The sequence below is a fragment of the Canis lupus genome, chromosome 5, assembly GCF_003254725.2.
Source record: "Canis lupus dingo isolate Sandy chromosome 5, ASM325472v2, whole genome shotgun sequence".
Lineage (NCBI taxonomy): Eukaryota > Metazoa > Chordata > Mammalia > Carnivora > Canidae > Canis > Canis lupus.
The window spans coordinates 15,058,493-15,070,602 of NC_064247.1; positions in this window are offsets into that span (position 1 = coordinate 15,058,493).

The following is a 12,110-nucleotide window of genomic DNA, read 5'->3' on the forward strand; positions in this document are numbered from 1 at the left end:
AGCAGTGGCCCTTAAGAGATTTGAAGTGGGGTTCCCGGACTAGTAGTACCAGCAACACCTTGGAAGTTGTTAGAAAGGCAGATTCACCGACCCCAACCCAGACCTCCCAAATCTGAAACTGCGGGGAAAGGGCCCAGCAATCTGTGTTACAAGTGTCCTCCAGGGATCCCTGGGTGGCACAGCGGTTTGGCACCTGCCTTTGGCCCGGGGCGCGATCCTGGAGACCGGGATCGAATCCCACATCGGGCTCCCGGTGCATGGAGCCTGCTTCTCCCTCTGCCTGTGTCTCTGCCTCTCTCTCTCTCTGTGTGTGTGACTATCATAAATAAATAAAAATTAAAAAAAAAAAAAAAAAAACAAGTGTCCTCCAGCTGGCTGTGATAGACACTGAATTTTGAGGACCACCGGCCTACAATCAGGTCAAAATGCCAGGTCTTCTCCAGCATAAGGTCATCAAGAAAGAATTCCTAAGGCTCCAAGTAATGAGTATGTTGGAATGGATCTATTATATGCAACTTGCTCAGCCCTCCCTACCTGTACTCTCGGTGAGAACTGGAAGACTCGCTCCTTATTAGGGTTTCAATTGGTGAGGTGAGGACCAGCTCCCTATAGAACTCCATCACAGCCACTGGAGGTGACAGTGGGATGCTGGAATTGGTTCCCTAATTTCAGTGGGAATAATGGAGACTTTGAGTGGCAAAGGCCAGGTGCTTAACCAGCAGAGACACATAAGCCAAGAGCCTCGGTGGTGTGAGAGAGTCTCAGTCTGACAGAAGTGAAGGAAGGCTGAGTTCCAGGCAAGATGGCGCCGTAGTAGAAGGCCCTGAACTCACTTCCTCAGGCACACACCAAATCTACACTTACTTAGAGAGCAAGTCCTCCTACAGAAGAACTTAGGGTTGACTGAGCAGCGTCTGCACAAAAAGAGGTACAAAGACCACACAGAGAAGGGCAAGAGAGCAGAAGGTAAGGGAGGGAGCCCTACCCTGAGCTCTGAACAGCAGCCAGGAGGGATGGACTGAGGGACCTCAGCCCTGGGGCATAGAAAAGAAGCTGCGGTTTAAAAGGGCACCTAGAATATAAAGGAACTAGCCCTAGAACACTGTCAAGCAGCGCAGGAGCTGCTAGAACTTTCTCTGGCTTGGAGGGGCTAAGCGTGTGCCACTGTTTACCTTGATAGCACAGATGGGAGCAAGGCGCAGACACCAAAGCTGGCTTGCCTCTTCAGTGAGCCCAGGGGGCCCCTGGGCCACACCATCCCATCAAGGCGGCCCCAGCTGAATACACCAAGACACCCTTAGTCAGCACTCACTGTAGCTCCAGCCATTTCCCCAAGGTGACACAGGTGCAAAACATCCCAGAACATTCCAGGCCTACGCCTGTTAAGCTCCAGACAGCTTGCCGTGACAGTCCTGGAGTTGAACACCCGGGACTCCTGGCCTGCCCCCACGTTGGCTCCAGCTGCCCTGCCAGGGAACCCCTGCACAGAGTGCCCTGGGGTTCCCCAGCTTACACCCGCTTCAGCTTCAGCTATCCTACCAGGGTGCCTTCTGTGCAGAGAGCGCCACTGATCTGTCAGGCCAAGACTCTCACACCATCTAGGCCCTGTGGCTTACCTGTCTCTGCTGGTTAAGCACCTGGCCTTTGCCACTCAAAGTCTCCATTATTCCCACTGACAATTTTCTTAAGGATGGAGAATGTGGCAGTTAGATGGGGTGGCAGAGGCTGGTATAAGAACAAGTGCCAAGGGGATCCCTGGGTGGCTCAGCGGTTTAGCGCCTGCCTTTGGCCCGGGGTGTGATCCTGGAGTCCCGGGATTGAGTCCCACGTCGGGCTCCCTGCATGGAGCCTGCTCCTCCCTCTGCCTGTGTCTCTGTCTCTATCTCTGTCTCTGTCTCTCTTTGTCTCTAATGAATAAATAAATAAAATCTTAAAAAAAAAAAAAGAACAAGTGCTGTGACTTAATGCATGATGTTTGATGGCTGTGGTTTTATTGTGTAAGTCCCTCTGCGAAAGAAGCCCTGTCATGGTGATAGTTTTCAAAAACTGTTATGAGAAATAAACTAGATAGACTGAAACATCTAATGTAAAACATGTATTTAAATTTGATCGATTCCTGGGGCACCTGGGTGGCTCAGTGTTTGAATGTCTGCCTTGGGCTCAGGTGGTGATCCCAGGGTCCTGGGATCGAGTCCTGCATCTGGCTCCTGGTAGGGAGCCTGCCTCTCCCTCTGCCTGTGTCTCTACCTTTCTTTGTGTCTTACCTTTTCTCTGTGTCTCTTTCTCTCATGAATAAACAAATGAAATCTAAATTTATTTATTTATTTATTCATTCATTCATTTATTCATTCCCTAAAATATAAAAATTGGCATATTTTTTTTATATTTTTTTAAAGATTTATTTATTTATTTATTTATTTATGATAGAGAGAGAGAGAGATAAGGAGAGAGGCAGAGACACAGGAGGAGGGAGAAGCAGGCTCCATACCGGGAGTCCAACGTGGGACTCGATCCCAGGACTCCAGGATTGCACCCTGGGCCAAAGGCAGGCACCAAACCGCTGAGCCACCCAGGGATCCCAGAATTGGCTTTTTTTTTTTTTTTAAGATTTATTTATTTATTCATTCAGAGAGAGCGAAGAGAGAGGCAGAGACAGGCAGAGGGAGAAGCAGGCTCCACGCAGGAAGCCCGACGCGGGACTTGATCCTGGGTCTCCAGGATCACACCCCGGGCTGCAGGCAGTGCTAAACCGCTGCGCCACCGGGGCTGCCCGAATTGGCATTTTTTAAGAGTGCAGTATCTTTTTAAAGCTCAAGTATCTCATGCCTTGTTATTTTGGGTAACTTTTATCACTTCCAATCACTCTCAAACCAATATATAACTTTAACTTATGCCTGTAACCACTGGGTTAAACAATTTGAATAAATTTGCAGTTTGTCCCTAAAACCAAATAAAACTAATAAAACTAAAATAATAATAATAATAAAACAAAATAGAACTAGGGGATGTAAAATGGAGAATCTCCTGCGTCCTCAGAAGGACAAAACTTAGGGACTAAAGGATTGATTTTCTGTAAATGTCTGATTTTTTTTTTTTTTTTTTTTTTTGGTGAGGGGCGAGGGGGGTGGCTTGAACCCGTGACCCTGAGGTCCAGACCTGAGCTAAGATCAAGAACCAGCCGCCTGACTGAGCCACCCAGGCGCCCCAGTAAATGTCTGATTTGAAGAAAATAGATAGTGTTGGAATTTTCTTAGATGAGGGCAGGTTGATTAGAGGTTGTCTCATATCAGCCTTGGGAAGTTTTGCCAGAGGCATGAACAAGAGAGGAGCCAGGCTGGGTTGGTCTCACAAAGTGGGCTGAGCTGAGGTTTGCTTGTGTGAATGACCAATTCTGTCTGCTGAGGAAAATTTTCAAAGATAGTCTCCATTTGTTTTTTAATTGAACTGACTCGAGCCCAGCTCTCCCCTCTCTACATTCCCTGCCCATAAACACAACCTACCCCAAACCCTCAACAGACTCATCAGTAGCTTGCTACAGTTTGCTTGTCCTGAATTGCAATTCCTCTGCTCTTCCTGAATAAACTTGTTTTTCCAGCTTACTTCTGTTTACCTCTTTATTTAGGCCAACAATGCCCATGGAGTGTTTTGAACCATACGGATCTGTGGCTCTGGCGGCTAGATGACGGCAGGGTCTCGGTGCTAAGACACTGCAACCTCCCCAAGTGCTGTCTACGCTCACCTATGGCCTCAGGGTGTTCCTCGTGACCAGGTAATGGCAGAGGCCTGGAATTGGCCTGAGCTGTTTGTTTTGCTAAAGTATTTGCAGGGCACTGACCCTTGGTCGAGTCACGAAAAATAATTCATAGTATTGCTTGATAACCATGGTTCTCATAACTTTCAGGGAGCTTTCTACTGGTTCTTAGTGTTGTTTATTGATGATAGTGAGATTCATTTTTTGCACCCAGTCTCATTCGAGACTCCCTGGGAGACTCTGGCTTGATGGGGGGTGGAATTATCTGCTGAGAGACAACATTCTGCAAGATTGGGATGCTTGTCCTACAAGACACAATATGTCCCTTAAACCAGTGGCCACCATGTGGTGCCATATGCAGTCCAAGAACCATGGGGTGGAGGTAAGAATGGGCTCTTTTGCTACTATTCCTAACAACCCACTAGAAAAATGTTTGCCTCCTATCTCCCCACAACCTTGAAACTGGTGAGCTAAAGATTCTGGTACCCAAAGAGGAAAAGTTGTTACCAGGGAATACAGTCATGATTCTGATGAAATCAGAATCTGAAATGGCCCTAGCTCATTTGGGGCTCTGTATGCCACTGAGTCATCATGCAAAGAACGGAGTTCACAGTACTGGGTGGGAGTGTTGATCCTGGTACCAGGGTGAAACAGGGTTGCTGCTACTGAATGAGGGGAAGGAGGACAGTGTCTAAAATGAGAGGCCTCGGGCAGCCCTGGTGGCACAGCGGTTTAACGCTGCCTGCAGCCCAGGGCGTGATCCTGGAGACCCTGGATCGAGTCCCACGTCAGGCTCTCTGCATGGAGCCTGCTTCTCCCTCTGCCTGTGTCTCTGCCTGTGTGTGTGTGTGTGTGTGTGTGTGTGTGTGTGTGTGTGTGTTTCTATGAATGAATAAATAAATAAAAGTTTTTTAAAAATCTTAAAATAAGGGGCCTCACTTGAGTACCCCTGCATCCAATTGTCCTCATCAATGGAAAACTGGGGTAACCCCAAAAATGAGGTAACCAAGGACTCAGATCCTGCAAGAATAAAGATTCAGGTCATCCCACTTGGTAAAGAACCCTGTCCAAAAAAGTGCCAGCAGAGGCAAAAGAGAACAGAGAATGGGAGCTATAAGAAGGCATTTAGGATTACCTTGGCCTTGGTGGGGCGATTGTCATGGTCATATTTCTTTTTCTCCCTTTCACTCGTTACTGGAGTGTCTGAGGAACTAGTGTTTTCAGCTGGAAGTATGACCAGTTAACATTATCCCCTGATAATATGATCGCTAGTGGGACAGTGTGGGTCCCCTGTGTTGGAGAGACAATATTTTCACCTAGAAAAAGGTCTAAGGTGGATGCTGGGGGGTTACTCCTATTAAGGAGTAGACTGTGCCATTGACCTTTTTATTTTATTTTTTTTTAAGATTTTGTTTATTTATTTATGAGAGACACAGAGAGACAGGCAGAAACATAGGCAGAGGGAGAAGCAGGTTCCCTGTGGGGAGCCCGAAGTGGGACTCGATCCCAGGACCCTGGGATCACGATCTGAGCCATAGGCAGATGCTCAACCACTGAGCCACTCAGGAGCCCCTCATTGACCTCTTCTTTGCCCTCGAGATCTACCCTGACCCCTGTCACCTTCTCCACTCTGCCCTCTGCTCTAGGAGCCCGACCCGTGTGGTCCACATCCAGTGTCTTCTGTGTCCTGGGAGAGCCCACAGGAGACAGGAGAGAGAGTGTGTGTGTGGGGGGGGGGTATCAGGTGGTTTATACACATGGCCTTGCATGGGCCCTGTCCCTCAACCAAGGTCACGTCTTCTCTCACGAGCCTTGTGGTGCAGCTCCCTCCCTGTGGAGGCTGGTGGCCATCCCCTCCCTCCTCCCTTCCAGCCTCGCCATGGCAATACTTGGCCACTACTGAACTTGGGCTGCTGCCCTTTCCCTTGTGGTTCCCTGACACCCACATCGTTTTTGTAAATAAACCCTCCTCATTATCCTATTTTGAATGTGCCATCTGTTTCCTGTTGGGAGACTGACTGATGCAGTGGGTTTTATGCCAAAATTACTCTGCTAACAGTTTCATATTTAAACTTCAACTTGTGGTGTCCTGGCATTTCCCCCTGCTGCCTTATCTGGGGGCTGTTTGAGCCCCATAGGAGGGTCTGCCCCACGCCAAGCTAAAGGGTGAAATAAGACAATGTAAGACCTCAGCACAGCCCCTGTACAGACTCTGAAAATGCTAGAAGGAGCTCCCCCCACCCCCAACTGCCCCATCGCTGTCTTCAGTGTGCCAGCCTCCGCACTGCACACAAGGCTGTGGGGGTGGGGAGTTGACATGTTTTGTGACCTGTCATGCGTGTTAGCAATTTGAGTAGGAAGGGTTAACCTTGAGAAATTTGGCCAAAAATGACTATCTTATTGAATGATTATTTTATTGCTCAATTATTAAATTTTCAGACACTTGCAAAAGGCAAGAAGGGAAAACATATATTTTTTTAAAGATTTTATTTATTTATTCAAGAGACACACAGAGAGAGGCAGAGACACAGGCAGAAGGAGAAGCAGGCTCCCTGTGGGGAGCCTGATGCGGACTCGATCCCAGGACCCCGGGATCACGCCCTGAGCCAAAGGCAAATGCTCAACCGCTGAGCCACCCAGGCGTCCCGGAAAATACATATTTTAATACATTTAGAAACAAAGTGGGCTCTAGGCAGGGTGGACCCAGTCCCGGCAGCAAGCAGGGGCAGATTTCCCACGAAGTTAACGACGCTTCAGCCCCAGAGCCCCTCCTGCACGTGAGGCCCCTCTAAGGTCCCATACCTAACTTCCCATTCGTAATTTGATCCTTCGCCTTAAAGAGAGCTCCTTCCCCAAATTGTTTAAGCTTCTGGCCCCACAAATCTTGGGGACCCACCCCAAGGAAGTTATGACATTTGGTGGCCTCTCCGGGACACAGTGAAGTTCTGTTTGGCCTTCTTGGCTGCCAGCTCACACCAACAGAAGTCACATGTATTCTGGATGAATCTGAACAAAATAGGGGCCTCAGGCAGATGTGTGCCATTCTGTAGGACAGGCAGGGCCACAGCCTGGCACGTGACCACCCTCAGTCTCTGCACAATCAAGAATGTGTGGGATTACAGATGCAGACTCTTGCCCACCTTCCGCAGCAGAAGGGCACGGGCACAGGCACATACTTTCCAGAGCACCTACAGTTAGCTGACACCCCCCACACACCTCCGCCCCACACATCATGACAACCATTACCCACGACCTCTGACCTCTGCTGCTTTACTTCATGGCAGGAGAGTTGTCCTCAGCTACTCAATGCCAGGGCCAAAGGCCTCAACTTTCTGTTATTCAGAAAGAATGTCATCTAATTTGTATCAAAAGCCTAACATTTGTGAATCCTTTGACTGTGATTCTAAGCCTAGGAATCATACTCAGCCATAAGAAAGAATGAAATGTTGGCATTTGTGACCACCTGGATAGACTCAGAGGCATTGTGCTCAGTGAAATAAGCCAGACACAAAAAAGACAAATACTGTGTAATTCCACTTATATAAAGAATCATAGAGGCATCTGGGTGGCTCAGTGGGTTAAGCCTTCCATTCTTGGTTTCAGCTCAGGTCATGATCTCAGGGTCCTGAGATCTAGCCCTGCATTGGGCTCCATGCTTAAGAGAGAGTCTGCTTGGGATTCTCTCTCTCTCTCTCCCTCTGCCTCCCCACTCCTCTCGCATTCTCTCTCTAATAAATGAATAAATCATTAAAAAAAAAAGAAGAAGAACCAGGGGCGCCTGGGTGGCTCAGTGGTTGAGCGTCTGCCTTTGGCTCAGGTCATGATCCAGGGGTCCTGGGACCAAGTCCCACATCGGGCTCCCCGCAGGGAGCCTGCTTCTCCCTCTGCCTCTTGCTCTGTGTCTCTCATGAATAAATGAATAAAATCTTAAAAAGAAAAAAAAAACACATAAATTCCCAGAGACAGAAAGTAGAATGGAATGATGGTTGCCAGGGGCTGCGGGGAGGAGGATCAGAGTTATTGATTAATGGGCATAGAGTTTTAGTTTGGAAAGATGAAAAAGTTCTATGAATGGATGGTGGTGATGGCCGCACAGCACTGTGAATGTAACTTGATACCACTGAACCATATGCTTAAAAATGGTGAAAATGGTAAACTTTGTATTATGTATATTTTACCACAATAAAAATAACATGCAAAGCAATACTATACATAGTTTGTAGGTGTATACAGCAAAAGCAGAAAGACACGTATGAGAATGGTAAACTGTAAAATCAGGAAAGCAGTTACACAGAGGCGGCAGGAATGCTGGTAGGCATGAGCAGACAGGATGCTGTAGTTGCACCTGGGTGTTTCCATTCTAAAAACAAGTTATGAAGAAAATAGGACAAAGCTAGGTGGTAGGCATACATGTTTCCCATTATCATACTCCAAAATTTATTTATTTATTTATTTATTTGTTTATTTATTTATTTATTTATTTTTAAAGATTTTGTTTATTCATGAGAGACGAGAGAGAGAGGCAGAGACATAAGCAGAGGGAGGAGCAGGTTCCCTGCGGGGAGCCCGATGCAGGACTTGATCCCAGAACCCCGGGATCACAATCTGAGTTGAATGCAGATGCTCAACCACTGAGCCACCCAGGCGTCCCACTCTAAATTTTTTTAAAGATTAATTTTATTTATTTTTTGGGGGGAGGAGAGGGAGAGAGAGACTCTTCAAGCAGACTCCCCACTGAGTGCAGAGCCCTACCTGGAGCTCAACCATGACCCTGAACCCTGAGATCACGACCTGAACCTAAACCAAGGGTCAGACACTCAACCAACTAAGCCATCCAGGCACCCCAATATGCTCTAAAATTTTTAATATGCTTTGAGTTTTTCATAATCTGAAGGGACAAGATATCACATATGCCGGGTGAGTAGGAGTCATGCCGCAGCCCTGTCTGCACTATGCGCACCGATGGCCTCTTTGGAGACCTGACCCTAGAACGAGCACCCACTCTCCTCATGTCATCTGAGTGGCCTCCACTTATCCGCCAAGTCTGGAGCAGAGCCCAGAAGTCATGACGTTGGAACCTCCTTCCAGGCCCAACCTCCGCAGGCTGAGCAAAGCACATCCTTCTTGCAGGAATCCCCAGGAGTGGGAGGACAGGGAAACTACCCGAGGAATCCAAGCTACCGACTGGCCTCGTGTGGGAGCCAAGGGCGCTGGGGGCTGCCTTCCATGGGGAAATGGGCCACCATCCCTGTCCCGCAGGCGGCCGGGCTCACGTTATACCAGCCTCACTGCACCAGGGGCTTGTAGGGAACAAGTCAGGGCGTCTAGAAAGGATTTCCGTGCTGACAGGGTTGTTAGAGCCCCAAGTCACCTACCAAGCACCACTCCTGGCCCATGAGCCTGAGACAGGCCTATAGCCTGCAACCAACCCTCGCGCTCCTGACAGGGTCTCCCCTGCTGTGCGCAGCCGAGGGCCGCTGTGGATGGGCTTGCTCAGCGCGTCGCCCTTGTCCCTCCTCACTTCCAAGCAGGTGGCCAAGCCCAGAGGCTCGCCTGGACTCCAGCCGAGGACAGTCTTACCTCGTTGCCACAAGGCCTGCCTTGACGCTGATCTTTGCCTCTCTGACCACCAGTTAATCTCAGGAGTCATGCTCAGGTGGTTGTCCACTGTCCTACCTCAGGCTGCACGTCTCTGTGATACATGCTTCAGAGCACAAAGGCCGCTGACCCAACAGCCCTGTGGTGACTGGCTGACAGGCAGCTCCCCCAGGGGAGGCCTGGCCTCAAACGCAGCTTCTCTGGAGCCCTCGGAGCGTGGGTCAGCTCCGCCATGTGAGGCCTGCACGGCGGAGTGAAGGGGACGGTCATTCTCCCGGCCTCGAGCTGCTGGGATGGAGTCAAGTGGGACGTCTCTGCCCATGAACAGAACAGGTGCACCCCTTGCCTGGCTACCTGCACGCCCAAAACTCATCATCCCTAGTTCTTCCAGCAGCCTCTGGAAGACATCCCATCCCCCACGCACAAACGAAGAAGCTCAAAGAGTTGACATGAGTTGCCCACACTCCCGGAGACCAGATGTTACAGGACCGCGGCAGGTTGGGGGGAGTGTGTGTCCCTGAGAACCCCCTGCTCCCAAGCAGCCTCAGTCGGCGGGCCCAGAGAGCGGATCCGGGGGCGGGGGGCGCCCCTGTGGTGCCGGGCTCAGGGCCGGGGCGCAGGTGTCCGAGGCCGGCTGGCAGGCGGCGCCCAGCGAGCCCGGGAGTGGGCGGTGTTCTGTTCAAGGTGGCAGAGGTGCACAGCTGGGACCGGGCCTGCGCCTTACACACCAGATTGTTCCTCGCCTGCCCTTTTGTTTTTTTAACGCCTCACCACAATAGAAACTGCTTATCTGCAGGTGGGCGGCTATTCTGAGAGCTCCAACAGGCAGCAGCGACAGCGACAGCGACAGCGACAGCGACCGGTGGCTGGTGGCTTTGAGTCGGGGAGTCAGAGCAGATCACTCAGCCGCCTGTCACCCGGCCCACCTGCTCTGGTCTGAAGCCACATCGCGTCTGCTGCTGCTGCTGCTACTGTTGCTACTGCTGCTACTGCTACAGTCCCAGCCCCAGCCGCCCCAGGCCCTTTCCCCTCCTGTAACCAGATGGGCCACACCAAGCAGATTGATGGACTCTCACTTAAGCTTCCAAATGATCTTATTATGAACTGAAGCACAACACAGGAAAGTGCATAAACCCCGTCTGGCAGTGTACAGATTGTTGTAAAGCAAACAGCTGGTCATTGGGGTACGAAATGGAGCCTTACCAGCACCCCATAGGCTGGACATGTTACTTTCCAGCCACACCTCATGCTGGCCTCCTTGCTCCTGGAGACTCCAGGAATTGTTTTCGTGCACGATGTTGAGGAGTCCAGGGATCTGCAACAATCTCTGTGACACAAGGCTGTGAGGGAGGTGATCGATGCACCAGTTCGGCATCACCTGATATGGATGGATATACGGATCCAGGGAGGGAGGGAGGGAGGGAGGGAGACAGACAGATGGACCTGTCTGCTCCTCACACCTGAGATTAGGCCAAGCAGGCGGGAGCCCCACAAGACTGCCGGGACATGAGGACGCGGCTGGTCGTGTGATGGGAGTGAAGGAATACAGTGTACTGACCGGAAGGCCTCAGCAGAAGGAACTGGTAGAGACTTTATTTGGCAAGGAGTGATGAAAAACTGAAAAAGAGTGGCTTCAACAACTAAGGGGTTTGTTTTCCTCGTATAACGGGGCGCCACAGGCTGTCATGACTCAAAGGTGCCACTGATGGGCAGCCTGGGTGGCTCAGCGGTTTAGCGCCTGCCTTCAGTCGGGGGTGTGATCCTGGGGACCCGGGGTCGAGTCCCACATCGGGCTCCCTACGTGGAGCCTGCTTCTCCCTCTGCCTGTGTCTCTGCCTCTCTCTCTCTCTCTCTGTCTCTCATGAATAAATAAATAAAAATCTTAAAAACAAAAACAAAGGTGCCACTGACAGCCCAGCCTCTCTCCAACTTTCTGCTCTGCACCTTAAGCGTATGGTTCAGCCTCAGGTTTATGCTTCATGGTTGCACGGTGGCTTCTGCCCTTCCTGGGACCTCATCTATGCTCAAGGCAGGCAGGCAGGCAGGAAGGGGAAGAGCAAAGGGCAAAGCCAAGGACTCTTTACCCTTTCAAGGAGCCCCTTCTTTCCAGTGACCTCCGCTTGCCTCTCTTTTGTCAGAAATGTGTCCTTGGCCACCTCTCCCCACAGGGGAGCCTGGGAAACCAACTTTTTAAAAAAAGAGTTGGTCACATTGCTACCCCAGAACAGACAGTGAAGTGGGAACTCGTAGTGTTCTTCCTCAAAGAAATACTTGGGAGTCGGGGCAGTGAGAACCACCCCCTGTCTCCCCAGTTTGGTGGGTCCAGTAAGTAGCCACAGGGCTCCCGTTCAGTGGGGCTGTGGAAGTCTGGGCCCAGAGCTGGATTATGGAGGACGTGGGAAAAGTCTGAGCCATCTTTTGGGGCTGCTTCTCACTCCTTCTACCATGCAGCCTGCAACCTTACTGCAAAATCGAAGCCGAGTAAATATTTTAAGGTGTTGTCCCCGCCCCATGATGACGCTCCTGCTTGTCTATGTGTTAAGATGAGCTAAGTGTTAAGACCTGAGTGAGGGCATCCAAGAAGTACAGGGCACAGACATCCCGAGAGCAGCCAGGAAGTGCATCCTCGTGGGCCGAGGCCCAAACCAGATCTAGAGAAGAACAGTCAGGGCATTATGCTCATCCACCACCCAGAGTTATTCGATAGAATATTTTTCTTTTTTTTTTTTTAAGATTTTATTTATTTATTCATGAGACACAG